The sequence below is a fragment of the Mytilus trossulus genome, chromosome 14, assembly GCF_036588685.1.
Source record: "Mytilus trossulus isolate FHL-02 chromosome 14, PNRI_Mtr1.1.1.hap1, whole genome shotgun sequence".
Lineage (NCBI taxonomy): Eukaryota > Metazoa > Mollusca > Bivalvia > Mytilida > Mytilidae > Mytilus > Mytilus trossulus.
The window spans coordinates 40306468-40333018 of NC_086386.1; the positions used below are offsets into that span (position 1 = coordinate 40306468).

A 26551-nucleotide genomic window follows, 5' to 3' on the forward strand; every position below is an offset into this window, starting at 1 on the left:
TTTCAAATTTTGGGGAAAAGAGGTTTTTTTGAAATCTCAAAAAATGCAAAAAAAAAATATTTTATTTTCGTCTCAAATCAATGCTTTAGATATGAAAACAACACACAATAAATTTCGAACCTTTCGGATTAGTTTTTTAAGATTGTTACCGCTTTCTGAATATCGCTCTACACATACTGTCTATGGTAAATCAGTTGATAATGTGTACATTTTAACGATTTCTCGTGGGGCCGAACTTTGCTTAACAAATAAACGAAGAAACTGGATGATTTTTAAAAACAAATTGATGGAAAACACTGTCTTTACCTTTAAATGAGAGATGGGCATCATTAGTTGGAACTTCTGTTTTTAAAACGTCACGAAAGCAAAAACAATTTTTTTTAACGGATCTATATTTCCATAATGATTTTTAGTATTACCTCCTTCAATATTGGTCCAATGAACGGAAAACTTTATCTTTAATTTGAAAAAAAGTCTTGTATCGTTTCTTTTGTTGACTAGTATAGAAGATATTTGTGTAACGTTCTTGATTTGCTTTTACCTACACTAACAATATTTTGCGTTTTTCTATGGCTTTGAATAACATTTATAACACAATATTTATGGTATAGTACTTACTCTCTCTTCCTATAAAAAAAAAGAACAATTGAATATTTAAAAGGTGTATCTTATGAAAAGTAAAATCACTAAAATACTGACCTCCGAGGAAATTAAAAAGGGAATGACAAGCTCAAATACATAAGACGAAAAGATAACAACTGTCATATTACTGACTTAGCAATGACATTTTTGTATATAGAACATACTAGATTGAAGCTTGTTTTATAGCTAGCTAAACATCTAATCAGTATGAAAATCGCATACAATTCCATTATATTAAAAACACAAAAATATACCAATTGATAAAAAGGTATTATACAATAAATCTTGCTTAATCTGAATAAACTGAAAAAGAAATGCGAAAGATAACAAATGGATATGCAATTTCAGACGTTGAAAACAAACTGAAAAATTCATAGCAAAAAAAACAAACAAAGGATTAAAAGACAAAGAACAGAGATTTGAAAAAAAAAATAATAACATAAACGACTAGACGAATTTAGACGTACAAATTGAGCGTCATCTACCAAAATACTGATTTATAAGGCTGAAATTGCTATAAATTGTTTCGCTTTACCTGTATTTCCTCTGTCGCCTTTATCTCCTGTCGATCCTGAATGTAAGTTAAATATAGTTAGTAAGTATTACTTCTTTTATTTAGTTTAACATGCTATAATTAAACCTATATTTGTATGTGCAAGTTTAACTTCAGATTGTTTTAACTCCAAGATACTTATACGTGTTATAGGTACATCAATAAAGATAACATTACAAAGTGCAAAACATCAAAATAACCTCAAAAAGTACTGATTCTATTTATTCTGATCGTTCCAGATAAGCTTTTATTAACATTGTTCCAATACCAGTGCTTGAGTTCTGCACGTTTATAATGCGTTATTTTCAAAACATTACAGTCGTACTTAAAAAAAAAAAAGAAGTAAAATCTCAAAAATACTGAAATTCGAGGAATATTTTGTATTATTTGGTATTACCTAAAACAAAATACATTTTCTACATCGCTTCAAATCTTCATTGTTGCAAAACCTCATAATCATGATTTAGTTAAGGTTTTGAATCTACATTTTCGTTTCTAATTGAAGTATTAAAAAGCGAAAATATTCAATGCATTTAAACAAAACATTTCACATTTTTATAAAACAAAATTTACCATCCTTTCCATCTGCACCGTCTTTTCCTGTTAATGAAAACGTATATTTTATGATAAATTGTAAATTAGTAGTTTAGAAATTAATTGCAGTGAAATTATCCTATTTCATAAAGTAGGCTATTTTGGTTTGCGTTTATATACTAAATATATATGCATTGATCAGTTAATAATATATATGCTGGATGTTTAACAATATCATGTGTATCTGAAATTACAAATTAAACTGTCAACAAAGGTTTTTGGTCACGTTAGAAACGTGTTGTAGTTTTGTTCTTCTTATTTTTTTTTTTATCTCTGTTCGAATATGTACACATACATTAACGAATGCTTTAGGGAGAGTTTCTTTCGTCCCGTTTGTGTTTATATTGGGAATCAATATTGACAGGCGTAATCTAAAAAATCGTTGCAAATGTTAGTATCGCCCAACAAGTACCATGCTATATATTTGACTAAAGCTACACATACAGTATACTAAGTTGCAGAGAATGTGCAATGGACAATCACCTCCCATTAGATATAACGTTGGCATTTGAAACTCCTAATTATGTTATTTCTAATTTATATCCCAATTTCGTATTAGATCATCTGCATATTAAATACATCTGTTTTCTAAAACTGAACAATAGACAATTGTCATGTACACGTTATTAAGTTATAACACTTACCATGTGGTCCTTGAAGTCCTGAAAAAGAGAAAATAACATGCAATGATTATATTTAAATGATTATGTCCATTGGTCATCACACTAACCTGACATTATCTTATGGTTTTGTGATTTTTTTCCTCAGTATTTTGAACTTATTTCGAACAAAGTTACCTTGGTTAAGAGAAGACATTTTACTATGCGAGACAAATATTAAAAAATCATTTCAAGAAATAGTTTTCTCAAAAGGAGATAATTTAAATCTTTTTTTTTTAATATCATGAATGAGAATAACACAGATTTAACGATCATCACTCAATGTATTTAAATCTATTTGAAGTTAAAAATCATTTAGTTTAGTTTAAACATATTTATTTATAGTGGAATGGGAAACAAGTTTTGCAACTTATATTAATCCCTTTCCACTTTGCGGGTGCGAGTGCTGCCTTGTAGCGGCATTAGCCTACTCTTTTTCGAAATCTACAAGGGTGTCTTTAACGTGCAAGAGATATGGCACTCTCTTAACACGGGTCAGCCATTTATCGTCACCTTCCGACGGACTATCATCGTTTCCTTAAGACCATACTCGCAAATGGTGTCAAGGGATCATGTACATTGAGAAGATTTTATTTTTAGACAATCTCAAGTTTTGCTTCATTAGAATGTAAGAGTATGTTAGCATGTTCCGTTGATTTCCCGAATAATTTAAATAGAATATGGCTGAGATTTTTTACCTAGCCTTATCAAACTTAAGCTTCAGCCGATTCATTTTTTTAAACGAACTCACATTGTGTAAGTCGAGACACAATAGCTGTAATTACTATTCTGTTTGAAACGTATGTATGTTGGCAGTTTTATTTAACCTTTTAACACATAGTTTTACTGTTTTACTTCGCTTCACTCACCTCTGTCTCCCCTGTTTCCTTGCTGTCCTGAAATATGAAAAAAGATAGGTCAAAATGCATTGTCTTTTGGAGAAACTCATATCAGAAATTCATTCGTTTTAAACCAAATTATTGTATTTTCTTCTGGATTATATAATCTCTGCTGTCTTACTTTAATTAAAGAATACAATAATTAAACCGATTTTGTACTCTTCATCTTAATATCAGTATGGTAAAAAAAAAAGGTATGTCATAAATGTATCTTTTATTTCGTTCATCTGAGATAAACACGTCAACAAGCTGATATCGGTTTCGGAGACCGTTGTTATATGTATTTATTCAAATCAGATTCCATAATAAATTAAGAATAACTCAACTAATAAAATCTTTAGAAGGTAAAGAAACATATTTGTTTAACCTTTTAGCTGTATTATATAGTAATGGTTTTAGCTTACTTTAAAACCAGGATTAATCCACCATTTTCTACATCAGAGAATGCCTTTAACACGTCAGTAATATGACAGTTGCTATCGTTCGTTTGATGTGTTTGAGGTGTTGATTTTGCCATTTGATTAGAGACTTTCGTTTTAAATTGTTTCTCTTAGTTCAGGATTCTTGTGATTTTACTTTTTATTTCAAGCCTGTTCCCAAATTATCAATTTGAATGTAAATACTTATTTCTAAATAGATTGACCACCTACACAAAATATTCAAAAATTATCTCTTTACCAACATGTTTGCATATTTGTTTCATAAAAAATAGCGTTTCGTCAACAAACGACCCATCAGTGACACTCAATTCGCCTCTTCATAATCTGAAAGACTATGGGTAATCTCATTGTTCGTACGCAAAAATAAAAAAAAAAACGTTACGTCAATGGTTGAATTTCAATTGTTAAGAACGTTTTTAACCAATCACATCGTGTTGGTGTACGCGTTTGAAAATGTTAACCAGAGTGCATTATATTCTGAAACGGTCAATTGTTGTAAATAAATGGCTTACCGGCATTTCCTTGGTTTCCTTTGTTTCCTTTCGATCCTAGAATTAGAAAGATAATATGGATCAAAATCATCGAAGAATATACATGATATATATGATAATATCGTGGTTTTTTTAAATTCTGAAATCTACCAAAGTTCCTTATATGTGTTTAACTAATATGAATGAATGAAGGTTTAAAAGCAAATAAAATCTCAAGTATTACAAAACAAATGCGTACCTTTCATGCCCATCTGTCCTGTTGATCCAATTGGTCCTGAAAGAAAGAAAATATGATGTACCTCATTTTGCGTACTCGGTGAAGTTTAAAGTTTCTCAAATTAAAAAAACCTTTGATGACTTTTTTATTCTGAAACATACTTTGCATAACGGAAATCATAATGGTTTTTACACCTCGTATAAGTTTCGTTAAGACAAAAAAAATCCGTTACCAAATGTAAGTATCCCTTTAATGTTGTAGAACTATTGACAGAGTGATGGGGTTTTTTTTTCTTAATGGAGTTCGTATCTCAGTTTCAAAATAATCAATTTTTCATAACACTAGTTTATATTGATAGAGGATCAATTAAGGAATCAAAAGAGCGAGCAAAAAATAATATATAAGTCAATGTGCTTGTTTGCGAGATATTAGCCATTACATTTTGGTGGGGAAATATTCTTTCTTGACTTTTCTTAGCTTTATTTTTGACAAGTTTAAGTTCTCAAAAACTATTAATTATAATTAAAATTTTATAAGACTTTTACAGATGACTAATCATTGTACAGTCATGTGAAAGATTTAAAAAAAAAATGAGGGTCAATGGGCAAATTTTATTAAAATGGAGGATTCCTAAAATGTGACAAAAATCCTAAAAACATGACAAGCGAACATCCTTAAGAAACATTCCAAATTATCAAGTACCATGTCTTGATATACACTCATGTTCGATTGATCGGATTAGATAATACTTGAAAAATGAGGACCCAATCTTTATTATTGTATTGAGTTAATGTTGAAGGTCACCAAAGGTATATATCTAAACTGTTTACTTACCAGTATTTCCTCTGTCTCCCATCCCGCCTTTCAATCCTAAGATTATAAAGATAAACTTATAAGTACAAATAGTGGGTTCTATAAATATATTTTGAAAGGCGTTCGATTGAAACTAAAGTAAATCTGTATGTTTCTATTTGTTTTGTTTTTCTTTTTCCCATTTTTATTTTTTTTGGATGTACAAATAAAAAAACGAATAATAAGTAATAGACACATCAAAACGCTTTAGCTTATGCTGTTCAACATCATAACTTACAATGTAGGATAGTCATATTTAGTTTTCATTTTTAATATGACTGGGTTTGAAATGAATTTTAACGCCAAATCCTGCAATTTCTTGAGATTGTGATGTAACAGCTAAAACAATGATCGAATTGTCAAAAATCAGGCTTGTCGCATCGGATCGACACAAATAACAAAGCACAATACTTTCTTGTGTTACATCTTTTTCGATTGATGTATTTTTGATAATGATAATTTCAAATAAAAAGTTCGATGATTGATCAAAAATGTAATACGTTTTCTATTGTTGTGACTGCTTGTAGGTTGTTTTTAAGTCATCTTATCTCTAACAAGTAATGATTAAAGTAATATAACTCGTTGTAAGTCAATTGATCAAAGTGGCAGATTTTGAACTATGTGACACAGGTCAATTACTGTAATTTGAACTTAAGTTGTAGAACATATCAAAATGTAAACAAAATAATTTGATATGTTTATAACGAACTTACCAACAAATCCTTTCCTGCCTTCTTTTCCTGTTAAAATAAATCTATATTTAAAAATATAACAAGGTTGTACAAACCACTACATTGTGTTCCATTGACTATAGAAAAATAATTCTGTTAAAATCATCTGAACGCTTTAATCATGTTCTATTATAAAGAAAATAGTTAACTTTTCAATAATCAATATAAAGATTTGTCAGTTGTCAAATATCAAATATCAATTGTAATTTTTCGATTAATGGTGCAATTACTGTCTTTGAACATGAAAATTGACACCACTTATGTCCATGTAAATAAATTAAGAAAATTACCCGGAATTCCTTTAGCTCCTGAAAAAAAGAAAAATCTATTTAGTTTTCACCAGACTGATATGATACATTCTTAGGTTTTGTTGATGTACGTTATTACTGAGAGATTAAACAGTTACTATTTACAATACTGTGGATTCATTATTATTCGTTGGATACCAATTTTCGTGGATGTCGCGGGTATATGTTACCTACGAAATTAAATGATCAACGAAATTATCTGAAGGCCTGTATAAAGATTTCGACAAAACCACGAAATTAAATATCCAAAAACATGCAAGTTTTACTTTATCCACGAAAATTGGTGCCCACGAAAATAAATGAATCTACAGTAACTTAACATAGAATAGGAATGCGAGGTTATGATTAAACCATGTATAATAATTTTTACTGAACCTGAGGTTCATGTAATAGAAAGCCATGTAAAACTCATACTTGAGTTATTTACCGCGCATGTGGTATGGTATGTATACAAAGGTTCTAATTTTTCATCTGAAATGAAATATCAATAAACCTATTTGCTTAAATTTTCACAGTGCTTTTTATCTATTTTCGTTCATACAGACAGGTATGAAAATAGAAGAGTTTGTCGGCTCTTCACTCTGTTATAATCCAAATTTGAAAATGATTGTAGTTGGCATTCTCGATTTATAATTTGAAGTATTTCGGTTGAACATTTTTGGTTTCTGTAAAAATTTTGTAATGCAATGGCTCAAATTTTGTGACACTAGACATAGTGTAACTCCTAAACTGCTATCGCATTTGAACTATTTTTTAAATGCGTATAAAAAAAGTATAATATACATGATATAAGCATATGTTGTATTTTAGGAAAGTCTTGATGTCTATAAACTGACTTGAGTATATGACGGAACATTTTGATGGTCGGTATTATAGTTAATGTAGTTGATTGTGCAAAAGACATGTAAGATCAATATAAAATCAATTGTAAATTAACAGTGTAATAGCTATACAAAGCCTGAACTGAATTTACAGGATCGCATAATTTTGAACATGCAATAAATATCATTGTTTCTGAATGGATAGTAATAAACGTGGTAGATGTTGTAAAATTCAACACAATTTGAATGGTTTGCACTATAAATGAAGATATGTTTTTAATTATTTGATGTAAAAATAAAAATTAAAAAAAATACTCGATAAATAAATGATATTAATGTTTAATGTTGTAGAATTAGAAAGTTAAACATATTATTTGTTTTTTCTTACAAGGGTCCTCAATTGTAATGTAAGATATATATATATATCTATATTCATGTTGGAATAATCACCCTTACCGAATACAGGACGACAGTGTGGCTTTTCTGGGAAATAACCTAATTAACAGGCCCCTTGAAACAATGTCTTCTTTGTTTACTTGCTATAAACACAACAACAAACTGTTACTCAAATGACATTTTTCTGTTAAAAAAACAAATATATACTTATGACGCATGGTTCTTCTATAAAATACACATCAGTGATTTTGGATGTTGCATTATGTTTTACTTACCAATATCTCCTGCTGAACCCCTATCTCCTCTCGAGCCTACAATTGTATGGAGAAATCCTGAGTGCGAAATATTTCTTTGAACAAAAAAACAACAATAATGCGCTAGGTTAAAATTGAAATCAATCAATCAATCAGTTTCTGCTGCTGAATTGTTGTTTTTACGATATTAGTAGTTAAGAGCCTCCTAATTGGGTTTTTTGATTATATAGGATACTTAGTAACGTGGCTATTTTTACAGTAAGTAGTGATTACCAGACCAAATATGATTATTTGATAATCTTGTACTGTTTTGTTTATAACATAATGAGTGGTTATATTGGAACATTTTTGAGATTATGTGATGATTTGGATATTCCCGTGAAGGGCCTCATTTAATTGTAGTTACATTCATAAGATGGCATTACACGTTTACCTTTTTGGAACTTTCCTGATGACTGCAAATCAGTTTTTTTAAAACACATATTCACTATAAAACTTTAAAAAAAAGTATTTAACGTTTAACTCTCACATTGTAAGCTGCCATTTTGTAAACAAATTAGCAAAGTCTTTCAAAAACTTAACGGATGAATGGACACAAAGAAGACTCTAATCGGCCTAGACATTTTGTACTTGCGTCTTTTGGCTGATTGTTTTTAAGCATGGATTAATAATTCAATCGTATTTCTATACTTTCGGATTTTAAAAGTACAATTTCCTCACAATGCACGTGTTTGTGTCTGTCTCAGACATTGTTAAAAATCCGTGACGTATATAAATTTAAAATTATCGTTATATCGGATATTGATTTGTAGTTCAATTTTGTCTTGCTGTTTTAATATCCAAAATATTCAGTACAACACGTTTTGATCTGAATTTCATTCATTTTATATGTAAAATTTTTCGTTCAAATAATTGCAACAATTACATACCGATAAACCCAATTTCTCCTTTTTTACCGGGGACTGTTCCTGAAAGATAAAAGAATTAATATTTATATTTATATCATACGACAAAATATGCACTGGCCAACAATATAAAATGTTCTACATTAAATATTAAAAAGAAGATTTGGAAGGATTGCCAAAAAGACAATTCTCCTATCGAAACCAAATGACGGAAAAAAAAACAATCATATGTTAATATACGGCCTTCAACAATGAGCAAAGCCAATTCTGCATCATAATCGATAATAATACAAAAGTAAAGTTGGCCATAATTTGATATAACTGTATAATATATCGTCTCTTTTGTGCATATATACTACTTAGATATAGTTCTAAAACACTTCCATTGAGATGACAATCTCGTTTCTTTTATTGATGAGTCTTATGTAGACGAAACGCGCGTCTGGCGTCCTGAATTATAATCCTCGTACCTTTGATAACTATAATTTTAATTAACATGTGGTTCATGGATCTGTTGTTATCATATACCGCGGATTCATTTATTTTCGTGGGTACCAATGTTCGTGGATAGGGAAAAATTGCATTGTCCTGGACTTAAGAAATCTTCCATTTTCGTGGATATTTATTTTCTTGGTTTTGTCAGTCTGTATAGGAGCCTTTTAAGTATATAAAATTTGTTATTCGGTGAAAATTTATATTCATCTCCACCTGTATCCACGCAACCGACAAAAAATGGCATCCAACGAATAATAATGAATCCACAGTTGCATGTTCGTTTGTATGGTGGCGTTTGCTTTTGATACAATTCATTGTTTCTGTTGTTCTATTGTTTTCCTCTTGTAGTTGATGTGTTTCTTCGGTGTTAGTTTGTATCCCAGGTTTCCTTAATCGATGCATGAGTATTGAAAACAGTATATTACTGTTGTCATATGTGTATAGTTAGGTATGCAATTAGTTTGTTAGAGTTATAAATGTATCATTTACGTTATGGTTATGAATACAGTGCCAATATCTGAAAAGGCATGTAAATTAGAATAATAACGACGAATTATGATAATAATGACGAATTATAAGAGTAGGAACGTGACCAAATTGTCGTGTATGTGCGACGTAATATTTGTATAAACTTATCGTAGATAATACGCTAGATATTGTATACGCTTGTTGCGCGTTTCTTCATCAAAACATGCTCACAAGAAAAGAAAAAAAATTTACACTTTATATTTTGGATGTTGTTTTTTCTTACCGGGATCTCCTTGGTCTCCCTGAGGGCCTGGATCTCCTAAAATTATAAAGATATAAAGATTCGTATTTATTTTTTTGTTATACAAGTTGAGTCAAGGTGAACGAGAGGTATATAGCGGTTGACATAGTGCAGGCAGTGATGTCTCGATATCTGTATATCATGAGTTTGAATTCCGGCAATGGAATATAAAAAATGTGCTTCCACTAATTTTGAAGATTTAACATTGTCGTTCTGACATTTAGAGTATTCTCGTCAGTAGAATGTATCACAGGATCTGCTTACCCTTCGGGAGCACCTGAGCTCACACCCAGTTTTTTTTAATCTTTGAGTTTGACTGTCACTTTTGGTATCTTTCGCTCCTCTTTTATATCATGTATATAAGGCATGGGTATGCAATATATTGCAGATTAGCCAAATTAAATATTGTACATACATTATCTATCGATATGGCTATAGATAAAGGAAGATGTGGTGTGAGTGCCAATAAGACAACTCTCCATCCAAATAACAATTTTAAAAAATGCAAACCATTATATAGGTCAATGTAAGGCCTTCAACATGGAGCCTTGACTCGCATGAACACCAAACTGTCGTAGTCTCTGTTATGTTCACTTTGAGTTAAATTATATGACCATACTTCTTAATATCCAAATCATTATAATCTTACACACGACGTTTATGTTTCTTCCAAATGACCCAGAAAAAGATCCAAATCACAAAGACCTATATTTTTAAAGATTATTATTTATCTTACCTCCGATATATATTTAGGGATATGATCGGTTAAAAGCAACCGCGTAAAGAACGTGTATATTCCATTTTAGATAAGAAGGCGGGGCATATTTGAATACACGGTTAGTAGTGGTGGTATGTCCCTTTATAGAAACAAAACATTACTAAAAAAATTCTTAAAGGTTTAAACAGACGTAGAAATTAATGAAGTAAGATTGAAATATATTAATAAAGTTAATTTCTAACAAGATGTTATTGGTAATATGGTGGTAAATTCCATGAGAAATAGAAGCTCTCATCCATGTGGAATTTATTGACCCCATATATACCGTATAAGGTATAATGTCACTAATAATATCTGATATGGTTTTGGTTTTTAATATTGATTTTTTTTTTTTACAAATCCGTTTTGAAATCTGATATGCTAAACTTACTGGTTTTTTTTTGTTTTTTTTTTCTAAACGTAAATACATGTATATGTATTTTAAATAGATAAAACAAATGTATACCTTGTGGTCCCAATGGTCCTGGTCCTCCGTTACCTCCTGAAAAAAAACAGAAAATATGTCATGCCATAGTCTACGTTCTCGAATAAAGTAAAGTAATGCAAGGTAAAACCAAGAAAAATACAAAAATCAAGGGAAAATTTAAATCTTAAGTTCTGTATCAAAATGCAAAATCAAAGAATTAGTTATGTTGAGTAAAGTGTCACATGTAATGACCATCTGTACGTCTCATTCTGGTGTTTATACTACTCAGAGACAAGTTTGCAGGACTTCCAATTGTAACATAACAACTTGTACACAACATAGTTATATATTTAGACGAATTACATATATGTTTATACATATTACTAGCATGTTTGAATGCATATATTTATCATAAACTTATACAAAATAATTGTACCCCATAATAAAACTTATTTGGATATATAATTATTCATTAAATTTGAAGAATTGCCTTAGCCGTGTTATATGACTTTTGTTATCAACTGTTCTGGTTTATATCAACTGCTCCCGTTTCATATCAAGTGCTTCTGGTTATATTCGCATGCCTTGCTGTAACATTATCGAATGACATTCTGACGTAATTTGGCAAATTTCGGAAAATTTACCTCACTGGTACGTTTCTTTGTATAAAACATAACAGAGTTGGATAAAAAAAAAATCATTGTTTAAAAATGCAGAACAAATATTACAACAAAAGCAAGTTTGTCATTAACAATTCAAGCGGAGGTTATAAAAATCCTTATTTTGTTTCGAATACCGTGAAAACGCACATAACTCAAGCTTCACAGCCGAAAATAAACTTACAAAGTTTTCTATTTATCTTATATATTAACAATATTTGCATATTGATAATCTATAAAGCGAGAGTCTCCATTTTATCAATTGAAATGTAAGTCTGTAAACTCATACTAGGTCAATAAACCTAGAGGATACTGCAGGAATTCATGCAGGTTATAGATAACCGCCCGATATTACTCTCACTGCAAATAATATTTATATTTTGATACTTCAAGGGAATTAGCATAACAGTATTGTGTCTCCAACCTTATGTTGATATGATAAACTCGCCAAAGCTTGTTTAATTTACATGATACAATTCAAATTATTAATGTATTACCGGCAACTCCGAAGGCTCCTTGATCTCCGGTACTACCTAAAATGATACATATATAAACATGAAAAAGGTTATATAGAATTGATTGTTTCAAGTTTTAAATGATATAAGAAAATAAGTGGTACCTAACACTACAGGGAGATAACTCTGTAAAGTCAGCTAAACGTTTCAATTACGTTGTGTTGTAAAAAGAATATTATGCTTCTCAATGATCAAAATTGGGGTTTGTCAAATTGCTATGTAACCAGTGTAATTTTTCTGACGAAACGGTTGGTTAAATTTTTTTTTTAAATTTATTTTTTTTTGTTAAAATGTCAGAATACTTTGTCAAAATTTTATGAAAATTAAACGAGCCAAATTAATTTTAGTGAAAGTGTTGGGAACCACCTTAATACGGACAAATCAGCATGTTCCGATTATGTTGCCCTGTCGATAGGAATCAAGAGTATTGCTCTTCGGACAGAACCAATAAATGTAAAAAGCCGTATTGGCTAATGGCTAACTTCCGATATAAATGATCTCACGTCTTGCTTAACTTTGGATGTTTCATTCAGCATAACAAAAACACATTTGTATTATATTTTATCAGCTTAAAATCATGATATAAAAAGTAAAAATGGTGTTAGTGTTTTGTAACGTCTTGAGGTCTTAAACGTAAATATATAACAGACTTTTTTAAGTACCACTTCGATTATTGACACTGTTTCTAAACTGTTGATCGATCATTAAAACGAAGACGATACAAGAGTAAGAAAAATTAAAATATCTGATTTTTTTCTTCCTAGCTTCTTTTTTTGCTAGATTAAATGCAAACAGAATTGAAAAGAATGAAATTAAGTATTTGGGCAAGATATCAGAAACACCATGCGAGAATGTTGACCCAATATCCCTGGACGTAAATGCGAAAAGACAAGTCCAGATAGGAAACTATGTAATTTCGTCACGATATGTTTCTTCATTCTCCTTTTGAATGCGTATTTGATATCAATAACCAGGCTAACTCGACGTAAATTAACAAGGGTAACATTGACGTGCAATGCAATGAACTCAAACATTCCTGACGACGACTAAGCAATATAAGGTTTTATTGACGATGCATTGAAGATGCCCCTGTGGTTCATAATTTTCTCCTACATTTGAATTTACGTAAATGTGAGCATTTAAAAATTAATATGAGGACTCTTTAAAGAGCAAAACTAAAACCGACGCGCAAGCTGAAAAGACATGGCTTAATGTCAAACAATTCAAATGACAAAATCAACAGCCTTATAGATATAGGAAGATGTGGTGTGAGTGCCAATGAGACAACTCTCCATCCAAATAACAATTATGCATAGTACTCACAAATAATGGAAAATATATTATATAAAAACATTACCATATTGCACTTCAAGTTGTGTGTCAATGGAATATTGTTTTGAAGAATAAATAACATGATACTTTGTTTGAAAATCCCAACAATTAATTTCAAATATACTTCGAAAACGCAAATCATGACGACGCTTATATTACTGTGAATTCATTATTGGTCGTTGGATATTACTTTTCGTTAACAACGATATTAAACGTTCAACCAAAAAAAAACATTGCCATTCATACAGATTTTAGCAACACGACGAAATCAAAGATCCACGAAAATAAAGTTTTTCCTCAATCCAGAAACATTCTTATCACCGAAAATAAACAAATCCATAGTATGTTTTCGAAAAGGATTTTATGATAACGTTATGTGTAGCTTAACTTATACGACCAACAATTCATTGAGTGTAACCTCCCTTTTTAAATTATCCCAGAACTATTCATTTAGTTTACTATATGATGGTCTCAAAGTTATCAATTAAAATAAAAGGATATGAAATCGTGTTCCGTTAATCCCCTTACACCTGAACACTGTATGTATGTTAATAGTTTTCACTGAAACATATTTCATTTTTCTAATCCTGTTACGGGAGTGACAAGAGCTTACTGTGTCTCTTACCATAAGATTGTACAATACGCTCGTCATATGTACCACGCTTGGAAATGTGCAATCGAAAAAACAGATTCGTCTACACAAGATTAGTAAGTGACATTCAAATCAAAAACACAAAAAAATACTTATACGGCAGAATTTGTCAAACATTACATTGTATTCCATTAAGTTTGAAGGCTACATAATATGTTTAAATCATGTGATTTGTTAAACTTACCTTTATCCCCCAAGTCTCCTTTTGGTCCTTTTGGTCCTTAAATTGTATAGATATGAATATTAGTACGGATATTTTTTTTTAAACTGTATTTAAGATAATATGTGCAATTACAACTTCGATTAAAAAATGTCATTGACGTTAAAGTTTGGAGTGTACATTTGTAAAAACATTCCAGCTGGCAACTTATCAATAGGAATTGATTTAATTCGCCGTTTCAGAATCTAATGTATCCTGGTTAATATTTTCAAAAGCGTATACCAAAGCGTTTTGATAGGTTTAAAACATTATAAACAATGGAAATTCAACCAATGACGTAACGTTATTTTCACTTTGGGGTACGAACAATGAAATTAACCATGATGCTTTAGATTATGAAACGGCCAATTGCTGATTCATTTTATGTCCATTGTGGTTTGATAAGTCTTAAAATTAGATATTACAATTTGCATTATAGTTATGCGTTATGAAATAATAATCCATCAGAGACTACATCAAACGTGAATGTTATCAATAAAAGATCTCCATACAGCTTTAGGAAAAAAAGTAAAACTCAAGTTAAGGTGTTATGTGTGTCTAAATTAACAATGATAGAATTTATACATTCTTTACCAAAACGTAGTTTGTATTGATACATGTGATAGATGTTAAAAAATATGATAAAAATGAAGGGTCTCCGGGAATTTTTATCAATTTACAGTTTTTGACACATTTTTTTATTGGATTATACAGATAAAAACATCATAATGTGATAATAAGCTTTACTTAGTGAAAGAATTGTAAAATAAATAAAAAACGAGAAGATAGCTTTAAGAATATACTTTGAGAATAGTAGAAGATAAAATAAGGTCACCAGACGTTTTTGCTGGCTAAAATTCATTATAGCAAAATTTCATGTAGATTCCTTCAGGAAATGCACTACTTCAGAGTTACGTATCCTTTAATAACATTAACGGTACCAATTTCTGTTCCTGCACCCTATGCGTGTTTCGACAATACATGTCTCTACAGTGATGCTCGGGGCATTAATATTTGAAATCCAAAGCTTATATAAAAGATGAAGAGATTTAACCCAAAAATGCCACTTGAAAAAAACATTAAAAATCTAGCAAAAAAATTATACACTTGTTAAAATATTATTATTTAGAACTTTTTAATCCTTTAATGTTTTTCTTTTATATGCAAATTCACATTCCTGCATCAAATTTTGATTGAAAATCTTTAAATTAGGTTCTCTGCTTTTCAAAATCCAAGATGGAAAAAGCCAATCACACCTGAAATTAGAGCCAAACATTACACTTTTTCCAAAAAAAATCAAATGTGACAATATACAGTTAAAATTGTGCATGTAACTTACCCGTTGGTCCTTCGTCTCCCCTCGCTCCTGGCGATCCTACCTCTAAAAAAATAAAGTGATCAATATAAGAACACAACCTTTAGAGATATAAGAAAAGGTTAATAATAAAAATCAGAACTCAGAGCAAAATTCACAACGGGAATCCTGCCTACCCTCAAATGGCAATTATTTGAAAACCAAATGCTCAAACACACAAAAAGAATGGAAGTGTATTCGATTGAAAATACAATAAAAGTGTGCTATTGCCATGTAATATTTAGGGCTGACAATTTCGTGGTGACGGCAAGAAGACATAACATTGATTTGATTGATATTTTCTTCGTGTCCCCTTGTTGTCCGACATGTCCGATACGTAGCTAATAAACATGGTTGATATAACAGTATTATAATAGAGACCACATAACGTATTATTATGCAATAGCCTTTAAAAAACAAAGGACTACAAACATTTATTGACATGTCAGTGCCAGAATCCATATAAACTGATGGAGATATTATGTGTTCATTATTTGAAAATCAACCACCATATCTTCGCTTAGAAGGAACGTAGCAAGTTACTATGAATTATACAAATAGAACATAAACCGTATCAAGCAAACAAATGATTTTAGAATATTTCCGATACAAACTCTTACACGTAAGTCAATACAAGTTTTAAAACAAATGAGACTTAAATGGCATGACTTGATATATACAATATCGTTACTATATCTTTTCTTAGTCTTAGTCTTATTTAAGTATTGGTTAGTTCTATACATTAATGACCAAATGACTCTACTTTGTACAATTTATACTAAGTAACCATTACAGATAAAATTTGAAATATCTGAACGTATACGACGTCAATACATTGTACACTATATACCAAGTAACCATTACAGATAAGATTTGAAATATCTGAACGTGTACGATGTCAATACATTGTACACTATATACTAAGTAACCATTACAGATAAGATTTGAAATATCTGAACGTGTACGACGTCAATACATTGTACACTATATACCAAGTAACCATTACAGATAAGATTTGAAATATCTGAACGTGTACGACGTCAATACATTGTACACTATATACTAAGTAACCATTACAGATAAGATTTGAAATATCTGAACGTGTACGACGTCAATACATTGTACACTATATACTAAGTAACCATTACAGATAAGATTTGAAATATCTGATCGTGTACGACGTCAATACATTGTACACTATATACTAAGTAACCATTACAGATAAGATTTGAAATATCTGATCGTGTACGACGTCAATACATTGTACACTATATACTAAGTGACCATTACAGATAAGATTTGAAATATCTGAACGTGTACGACGTCAATACATTGTACACTATATACTAAGTAACCATTACAGATAAGATTTGAAATATCTGAACGTATACGACGTCAATACATTGTACACTATATACTAAGTGACCATTACAGATAAGATTTGAAATATCTGAACGTGTACGACGTCAATACATTGTACACTATATACTAAGTAACCATTACAGATAAGATTTGAAATATCTGATCGTGTACGATGTATATACGTTGAATTATATTCATGAATAATTACCATGTACCGTTGATAAAATTTTGTAAAGGTTTGACAAGTTTGTGATATAATAAAATCAAAAATATCCAGAGAGCACGTACAGTTTTACAAATGTTGATACTTAATCAGAAATATAAGGTGTATTGACTAAAAATAAAATCATTTACCGTGTCCGGAACATGTACAGACAAAAACAAGAAACAGAAAACAGGTCCAAAACAGATGCTTCATTCTTTTAATTTTATGTCTTGATTCCGCTGTTTAATAAGTTAACAATACAAATATATTTGTTCAGATTAGCCTTTTATATACATAGTAAATAATTTTACCTTTTAAACTTTAGTTGACTCTCTTTTTTCTATCAAGTGAAAAGTTTACGTGAATATAATTAAAACAATTTCAAGTAATATCTTATTTCAGTTTAAGTAAGATTGCTGAGGTTACAGTTTCAACTATATCCAATACATTTCTGACTTGAAGTTTTTAAAAGGCCGAAATTGCCTCTTTTTTTTCTTTTAGTATATTAAGCTTTGTTGACTGGGTTTTAATAATTGTTCAACGATACAAATTATTGGTGATGTCATATAAATGTAATATGTCGATACCCAATCTCTTACAAATCAGACACATCAGGCCGGTTTCTGAACATGCTGGCAGAGTATCCTTGCCTTGATACATTTTTGATTACAATTTAACCATTTATGACAAGGCTTTGAATAGCAGAAAGTATGAATTAGGGTCTCCATTTTTGTTGCTTTTTATTTATCTATTGTTTTGTGCTTTTATGTGTTTGTTTCTCATTTATCTATCGATATATCTGTTCATCAATTATTTTATTTAATGATATGAAGAAGAATTTAAATAGTAGATTTATCCCTCTGCAACCTTTCGACCGCACTACCACTTAAACGTTTTTGAAAAAACCTTAGAAAAGAAAAACAAAAACTGGCAACATATGTTAAGGTCGTGAAAGTTGAATAAAAAAAATTATTTAATGAGATGTAATTTTTCTTTTACTCAATGTCCCTTTCACAAATGATATCGGATATGTTCCTTACGTCGTAACTACACTCCCCTTCCCTTTCATGAATTTGACCTACCGAATTAGACTATTTGTAATCACATAAGCAACACGACGGGTGCCGCATGTGAAGCAGGATCTGCTTACTCTTCCGGAGCACCTGAGATCACCCTAGTATTTGGTGGGCTTCGTGTTGTTTATTCTTTAGTTTTCTATGGTGTGTCATGTGTACTATTGTTTTTCTGTTTGTCTTTTTCATGTTTAGCCATGGCATTGTCAGTTTGTTTTAGATGTATGAGTTTGACTGTCCCTTTGGTATCTTTCGTCCCTCTTTCAGTTTCGTATCTAAAAGTCAAAAAAAGTTCTAGTTCTGATGATATTCATTACTATCGACATTACTGTCGGCTTATTCTTGTTTTGAACAACCTTTAAATATAATCATTATGCTGGTTCACCATGTTTATTTATTTATTAAAGGCGAAACCTACATGAAGACTAAACGAACAAATGGGTCGTTGTATAAATTATTGAATGTTCCTCAACAATTAAAAACTTAATTAACTAAAGGAGGCTCCGCCACATTTTGATAACGTAGAGAAAGAAATTTTGTTGAGCCAACACAGAACATTTCACTGATCCGTTTTTATATACTTAATTTATTTAGTCATTTATCTTTATCATTTATTTATTTCTTCATTTATTTCTTCATGTATGTCTTCATTTATTTCTTCGTTTATTTTCTCATTTATTTATTCCTTTGTTTATTCATTTATTTATTCATTTATTTGTTTATTCATTCATTTATTTATTCATTTATTTTTTCATTCATAAAATTATTTATTTATTTACAAGTATTATCGTTTATACAAATATTTTAATTGCTTAATGGATCTTACATAATTGTTTTCATTTTTGTTCAAGATTTATGAAAGTCAACAATTTTATGATGACGTTTTATTTTTTTTGTGTTTCCTTCAATAACCAGGTCTAATGTAAATCGTTCACCAAGGAATGTACATGTTCTAGACATAGATGCTTACTCAAATTTGTCATCGTTGTACTGTGTTTATATTTAGAAAGAACACTACTAAAAGTATGCAAGTTTGTCCATATTGTTTAGGAATATAAATTTAATGATTTTATATTCAAAAAGAGAGTTAACTAAGATCAGATTCTAACTTTTCAGCTTTAAAAGTGTAGTTGTCAAGAGGAATTGAGCAGCCGTTAATCGTAGTGTTAATGTTTTGGAAAGGCTACATTGTGTTTGTATGTGTATAGATTTCCAAAATGACTGCATTTAAAAAAGATAAATAATCAAACACCATGTGAACTGTTTTGCGCGTCACGCGTGTTTTCCGTCTGGAAATTACTAAAATCAAAATTGTAATATGCCAAATAAATTACCAAGTTGAAAAGCATTGCAAACTCATAATTCGTTCAACCAATGTGAATAACTATTTCACTCCAGTGACAATTTCGCATACACATCAGAAAACATTGAAGATTTCTTGCTATTTCGCAAAACTCTTTTTTACGCAATATTGTTCTGTTGCACAATACTGTGCAAGTTGTACAATACTGTGCAAGTTGTACAATACTGTGCAAGTTGTACAATACTGTGCCATTAGTACAATACTGTGCAATTAGTACAAACTTATATTATCAATGTCTTTGAATATAGTTTACATCAGCACTTATATCGATTTTAAAATCAGCAAATTAAAGCAGTGCTAAATGTGTTTTCTTTTCAAACGGGACGTATAAAGACACAGTCACGCATATATAAAACACACCAGCAAAACAATGAAAGAAAATACAAACACATTGACGGGGTGTTTTAGTACCGAGCCACGTTAAATGAATATCACATAAAATAATGCAACAGTAAAAGTAATATCAATAATAGAACAAAGACAAATGAAAGAACAATATAAAACGTTGATAAGACGATGAACAACATCAGTACGCATAATCTGTACATCAAGACCATCATTTATAATTTGTGAAGTTGATGATACGGAATATTTATCAATAAGGTTTTGGTACCTTCCGATGAACTTTTTTAGAAAAAGGACGAGACGTTCTGTGACATACCCCTAGTTCACCAAATTTCTACCCAGACACTGATGACGTTTTACAAAGTCTGAGTAGGAGCTACAAGCTCTTGAATATCGAATAAGTTTGAAAATATATATCCCATATGCAGGTGAAGTTGGTATATTGCTACTAAGGTGTGGTAATTTTTTTAAATCAACATCGTCTCGTTTATCATAGATTCTGGTACTGAGATGACTGTATAAGTAAAATTCGAGATATAAGTCTAACAAAAGGCGGAGGAAGCTGTTTATGTTGTTTCTTTAATTTCAATTTCTGGGGGGATATATTAATGAAACCCAATCAAAAACGTTCGTATTGTTTATAGAAAGAACATCATTAATATATCTGAAAGAGAAATTAAATAAACTGGCTTCTTTTATCCTCTTGTTTTTGACAAGTGTCTGACGGAACTCCGATTCATATGAAAATAAGAAGAGGTCGGCAAGAAGAGGCGAACAGTTTGTTTCCATAGGAATGCCGACAATTTGTTGGAAAGTTCTACCTCCAATCTCAACAAATATGTTGTCGATAAGAAACTCCAGCATACTGACCACTTGTTCTTCTTTGTAGCATGTTTTACCTTTTTGTTTGTCACTTTTAACGAAATATGCCTTAATATATTCACAAGTAATAAATTTATAGCTTACGATACCATTTTTATGTGGAAAGGCATTGTGGATTATATCTTTTAGGCGATATTTAAATTCACATGGGGATTGGTTGTATACAGGGTTAAAAATATAGAACTGATTACAAAAAAGGACCGAGATTTAAAATTGTCTAGAAAATCTTAAGAAATTTTAAGAATCCACATATGGTTAATTTCCCCACGCGAGTAAACAGTTTCACAGTTTTTCTGAAGACCCTCTTTCACTGCGGATACAATTTGTGAATACGGAAAACAAAGTGTTGCTGCAAGGTACTTACATTGGGCACAACGCAAAAATCTTACAATCTGGTTGGTATATATAAAATATCCATTCGTTTGATGTGTTTGAGATTTTATTTTAGGACTTTCCTTTTTAATTTTCCTCGAAGTTCAGTATTTACGTGAATTTACTTTATTTAATGTTATAAAAAACACAAAGCCAAACATTTTACACCATGAGATAAAAAAAAAAGTGAAAGGTGGAGACATCTAACTATTGATAGCAAAATGAATGGTATATTCGCATAACGTGCCATGATAACATTCAATAAAAAGTGTACCACATAACAAAACTTAAACGAAATTCAAAAAACCAAAGTAATGGGCGGTTTCTACTTGCGTAGTCATTAAATGGGACGTTCATTTATATATTTGCGTCTGCTGCTAACATAGTGGCGATTTGAGGTAGTCTATGAAATGTATTCAAAATGCATAGGGAAGTCTTCATGGATATTATCTTTTTGCCGTGGGGTTTCAAAGATGAAAGGAAGTTCACACCTGAGTTGAAAAAGCACGCACCTCAGGCGGTGCCTCAGGGTGTATTTACTTTCAAATCGGATGCAAAATTCCTGTCACCCCTGAGTACACTCGAATAATCAAGAGTTTTACGTTTGTATTCAAACTGGAAATGATAAAATACTTGCATTTATTTGAATTGTAATTTAGGTTTTTAGGTTAAGTGATTTATAATGATGTTCAATTATCCTTTGCTCTAAAGATTGGTTTTTAACGATTAAGCACACGGTATAAAAGTATATATTATATGTCTGTATATATTGTATGTCTTGCTTTAAACGATTGGTAACCGTTATGCTACGCATGATTCATTTCGGAAAAGTCATTATCATTTCAAAATAAAAGTCAATCTATACAAAAATTAGAAAAAAAATAGAAATGTTATAAAATGAAATTTGTGATGTAAAGGATTTGTACTGCAATTGTGAAATCAATTCTGAAACGAAAATGCAAAATCATTGTAATTACAGAGTTATTCATAATGACTTACAAAAGACATAACTAAGTAATTACCCCACTAAATTCTTGATATTTTCTAATGAACAGTTCATTAAACTGTTAGAAATATAAAATATTAAATATTTACTTGGAAGTTTTAAAAGTAAATTTATTCTGAAAAAAGCATAAAAACTAATAAATATTCATGGCTTTTTGAAAAGAGATAGACAAGTAGGTAAAATATTTGCTTACTCATACTTATGAAATCTAGATAAATAAGAAAATGGAAAGCCTATTAACAAGTGTATTTAAGAATCGTCTACTGAATATACATAAATAACGCAATATTATTAATAGTGAAACAAGTTATATCACCAAAAACTCTCATGAAGTGTTATGTAACTTCAATACAAGAGACATGAACTGTAATTAAATAAACATATGATATTACATCAAACATAAACGGACAAATTAAGAACATTGATAGAAGTCGCAAGTTGACTGAAGCTGCAATATGGTTGATAATTTTGAATACTGTGGATTCATTATTTTTCGTTGGATACAAAATTTCGTGGATTTCGTGGCAACAGTCGAACCACGAAACAAAATGATCAACGAATACAAAATTTTCTATAGGCTTGTATACATACTTCAGCAAAACCACAAACTAAATATTCACGAACATGTACGTTTTCCTCAATACATGAAAATTGATACCCACGAACATAAATGAATCCACTGTACTTGGTCTTTATATAAGGATTTCTTCTCAAAAGTACCAGGATTATGATTTTCAAAAAAGGGGGCGGAAGATACCTGAAGGATTTTGAAACTGACACCGCCATGACTGCAAAAGAAAAAGTCCTTTACAGACTAAACCAGACAAACCATATCAAAAACTTGGGACGATAAAAGGTGCTCCAGAAGAGAGAGCGGATCATGCTCAACTGGCTGCACCGATTGTGTTGCTTATGTCATTATGTTAACCAGATAAATAGTATAATTCGATAGGTTAAATTCGTGAAAAGGGAACTTTTCTTTAAGTCAAGAATGCTGATAAATAAGATCAGAAGTATGGTGCTGATCCGGTAGTAAAAACCTATCATATATCCATGTTGTGTAGTGAGTAATTTATAAAAGAATGAGAGGGAGAGATATAGAAAGAGAGACCATATACAAAGAGGTAAAATAAAACCATAATTTGAAGAAAAAATCATGGTGCGTCAGACACGCGTTTCGTCTACATGAGATTCTTTGGTGATGCTCGAATCAAAACGTTGTTTTTGTCAAACCAATTACAAAATGATAAGCATCGATAGTCAGCAGTCAATCTAGAAACAATGGAGCATGTCAATCAATAAGTTTTGTGTCAGCTTGAGTCAGATTTTAATTTTGCATTGATTGTTAATTCCAAAGCTTCTAAAAGGGGGACGAAAGATACCAAAGGGATAGTCAAACTCATAATTCGAAAATAAACTAACAACGCTATGGTGGTAGGTCACATTCATGAAAGGGTAGGGAATTGTAATTACGACGTAAGGAACATATCCGATATCATTTGTGAAACGACTACTCCATAACGGTCAACCAATTCGTGATGGATGGGATGATTTCACATTTACCATTTGGAACTCCTTGTTTAATAACTTGCTTGTGAGAAGCAACCATCTATCACGAAAATCCTTTTACAAAATGAAAGCAAGGGGACTATCGTATCAATTGTGATATATATACCCCGTATGCAGCAGCTGCTTGAATGTTGCTACTTACAAATCGAAAGTTCAAAATTGGAAAGCTGAAATCATCTCTTTTGTTGTAAAGATTTTTTTTCAACCGACCTTCATTGAAAAGGAGTATGTTCGATAAGTTCCTAAAATGGCCCCCTATTTTAGCGTAAATTTCAAATTAGGAATAATGGACCAATATCACGATAAATAATAGCTAATACATTGACTGGATACACTGCTAATTTTGCATAGGTACTTTTTCTGTACAAAAAATCTGTAGTACTGGAAAATTACTTTTAAAATATAGTACTTTTTTAGTACTTCAAATTTATTGTAATATTTAAGTACTTGTTTTTTACAGTACTTGATTTGTACTTCAAATTTTAAGTACTCAATTTGTACTTTAATTGTGTAGTACTAAATGTGTACCTCAAATATTAGGTACAAATCAAGTACTGTAAAAAACAGGTACCTAAATATTACAATAAATTTAAAGTACTAAAAAAGTACCATATTTTAAAAGTAATTTTCCAGTACCACAGATTTTTTGTACAGAAAAAGTACCTATGCAAAAGTAGCAGTGTAAGGAGCGATTTTTACGGAATTGCCATTTCTTTTCTCTAGGAAAAGTCTTGAGAGATATCTGCACCACGTTGTTTTATGAACTTTTAGTACATGTATGCCCTGCTGACTGCACATTTTGGGGTCGATTAGACTTGTAGTTTCAGAGTATAACTGATAAGAAGGATGTGAATTTTTTTTTCAGAAGAGATGTAAGAACAATATTGAAATTCAATTCTTCTTGAATAATTGATCATAGGTCTTTCCTTCCATATTGTTTTAATGAAACTGTCATAAATAAACGGTCATACATATTGATTGATTGGTTGGTTGGTTGGTTGGTTGGTTGGTTGGTTTGTTTATTACTTAAACACTTGGGATAGGGTCTCTTGAAGCAACCGGAAAAAACTGAGATCTTGGACCCCGTATTGAACACACGAGACGGAAACATGCACTGATTTATTGATTGATTGATTGATTGGTTGGTTGGTTGGTTGGTTGGTTAAACATGTTGATTGGTTGATTTAACACGTTGGTTGGTTGGTTAAACACGTTAGATAGTGTTTCTCGAAACAAGCGAGAAAGAAACTAATGAGATCGTGGACTCCATATTAAACACATGAGACGGAAACATGCACCGATTGGTTGATTGATTGGTTGGTTGGTTCGCTTAACATGTTGATTGGTTGATTGAACACGTTGGTTGGTTGGTTGGTTGGTTAAACACGTTTGATAGTGTTTCTTAAACCAAGCGAGAAAGAAACAAATGAGATCGTGGACTCCATATTAAACACATGAGACGGAAACATGCACTGATTGGTTGATTGATTGATTGGTTGGTTGGTTGGTTGGCTAAACATGTTGATTGGTTGATTAAACACGTTGGTTGGTTGGTTAAACACGTTGGAAAGTGTTTCTTGAAACAAGCGAGAAAGAAACAAATGAGATCGTGGACTCCATATTAAACACATGAGACGGAAACATGCACTGATTGGTTGATTGATTGGTTGGTTGGTTGGTTGGCTAAACATGTTGATTGGTTGATTAAACACGTTGGTTGGTTGGTTGGTTGGTTGGTTGGTTGGTTAAACAACACGTTTGATAGTGTTTCTTGAAACAAGCGAGAAAGAAACAAATGAGATCGTGGACTCCATATTAAACACATGAGACGGAAACATGCACTGATTGGTAGATTGATTGGTTGGTTGGTTGGCTAAACATGTTGATTGGTTGACTAAACACGTTGGTTGGTTGGTTAAACAACACGTTTGATAGTGTTTCTTGAAACAAGCGAGAAAGAAACAAATGAGATCGTGGACTCCATATTAAACACATGAGACGGAAACATGCACTGATTGATTGATTGATTTATTGGTTGGTTGGTTGGTTGGTTGGTTGGTTGGTTGGTTGAACACGTTGATTGGTTGATCAAACACATTCATTTGTAAGTGGGGGTAAAAAAAAAAGGGGGGGGGGGAGGGTCCTAGGGATTTTTTTTTTATATAAACGGAACAGAATGGTTAAAATTGTCGTTTTACAATTTAAATCAATTGCTTCTAAAAAGCAATTGTAAACGGTCTTGCCCCCCCCCCTTTGAAACATGATTGATTGTTATGTGTGTGTGTGTGTGTGTTTGTTTGTCTGTCTGTCTGTTTGTTTGTTTGTCTGTTTGTTTCTGTAAGGGGTCTATATTATTCCGGGGAAGTTTCATGTTTAGTTCGGAAAGTTTTTATTTTATTTCAGGTCCAGCGCGCGCGCCAGATTGGAGGAGACATCACGTGACGCGGGTTGAT

At 31.1% G+C, this 26551-nt stretch overlaps 1 long non-coding RNA gene across 1 annotated transcript; it reads right to left on the bottom strand.

Moving 5' to 3' along the window:
* Positions 1–1167: 1167 nt before the first annotated feature.
* On the bottom strand, positions 1168–6080 carry LOC134697771 (uncharacterized). Its single transcript, XR_010103119.1, has 8 exons — positions 6061–6080; positions 5330–5365; positions 4517–4552; positions 4300–4335; positions 3318–3344; positions 2434–2451; positions 1769–1795; positions 1168–1213 (listed from the first exon to the last, which is right to left on the bottom strand). It is a non-coding gene; the product is annotated as an uncharacterized LOC134697771 (long non-coding RNA).
* Between the last annotated feature and the right edge of the window lie 20471 nt (positions 6081–26551).